Genomic DNA, 1,501 nt, shown 5'->3' with positions numbered 1-1,501 from the left:
ATCAGGATTCCTGTTTGAAGGAGTCTATTGATTTGAACATGATAGGACTTCGACGCCATGTGACTTCCAAAAAGATTTTTTAAATTAATGAATAATGCAATTTTCGGTAAAACTGTGGTTAATTTAAGAAACTGCTGCGACATTCTTATTAGAACCAAACAGGATGGGTGTTATGGTGTAAGGAAACGCACTACCAGACTAACTTTCAAACGGGTTACCATATTCAATAAGAACTTCCTCACTGTGAAGATGGTGAAGGTTGCAGTAGAGTTTGCGAAACCTCTCTATATGAGAATGTGTATACTAGGCCTACCCAAACTCCAGATGGACTGCTTTCATTCTGAGTCCGTAAAAACTCATTTTACTGTGAAATTATTTCTGGGGGGATAATCTGTCCATTTTTATGTGTGAATAAGATTAAAATACATCCATATTTGATCTTTTATTGTTTTGTTCAGACATTCCATGATACTCGCCTCCAGGTGGGTGAATCTTAAGTAGTGGTGTGTTCCATACCGCTGCTCACAGTCTTGAAATACCTATTATAAAATTCTCCACAGTGATCCAGACAACGATTTGTCCCTGTGTGCAAGAAACACTCAAACACTCGTGCAAGATCCCTCCCTGTTTTAGCTATAACAGGTAATGGACACACGAATTCAGAGTATGTATCAATGGCCATCAAAATATATTTGAATCCATCATTGGCATGTGTATATCTCCTCATATCTACAAAACCTGCCTGAAATAAGTCATCCAAACCTTTAATCCCTATGTCTATGAGGGTACGTTTTCCATGCTGATTTGTGTAGTTTTCGAACCACTGTCTCCATTCTTATTCGATTATACCTCTCTCTCTAAGCTCAGAAATTACTGAAACAACCTTGTTCGAATGAGCAGTATTACCGACAGCAGCTGATGCCATGAGCAGTCATGGGCAATCTATTAGCTCATTGGGATAGTAGTACATCTAATGAAGTATGCATACTGTGGGGGTCGATTGATGACTGTTTTATGCTGAATGTCAAAACCATCACCAGTGCTATATCAAGCATCTAATATAGATCTCATACCAGTTTTGTATTTCGCACTGTGTTGGCTTCCTACTTTCTTATGTGCAACAGTCATTTGCAGTATTTCACCATACATCTCCAAATCTTTGGGTGAATAATTTACAGTTTTCGTGGCATTTAGGAAAATGAGGTTCATTAGCCCAATTGTTCTCTGAAATTCCCTGTCATCTATCTGTTTTTTTTTTTTAATTTATAGATTGCGTGCCCAACATGCATGGTTTTTCACCACTAACACAAACTATTTTTCAGCAACTTCATCATCAATGTGTAATTTGGATTGGAGTTTATCGAAAGATACTGTAACTGGTTTAAAGGTTTCTCTCAGTGTATACTCTCAATCCAATGGCCCTCGCCTTAGCAGTCGTAACTTCTCTTGAAGTGCCTTCCACGCAGTGATGAACTTATCCTTAATCGATATCTTGTTATAT

This window comes from Schistocerca cancellata, chromosome 2, assembly GCF_023864275.1.
Source record: "Schistocerca cancellata isolate TAMUIC-IGC-003103 chromosome 2, iqSchCanc2.1, whole genome shotgun sequence".
In the NCBI taxonomy this organism is placed as follows: Eukaryota; Metazoa; Arthropoda; class Insecta; order Orthoptera; family Acrididae; genus Schistocerca; species Schistocerca cancellata.
The sequence above is the reverse complement of the archived record's forward strand: the minus strand, read 5'-3'. Positions refer to the sequence as shown.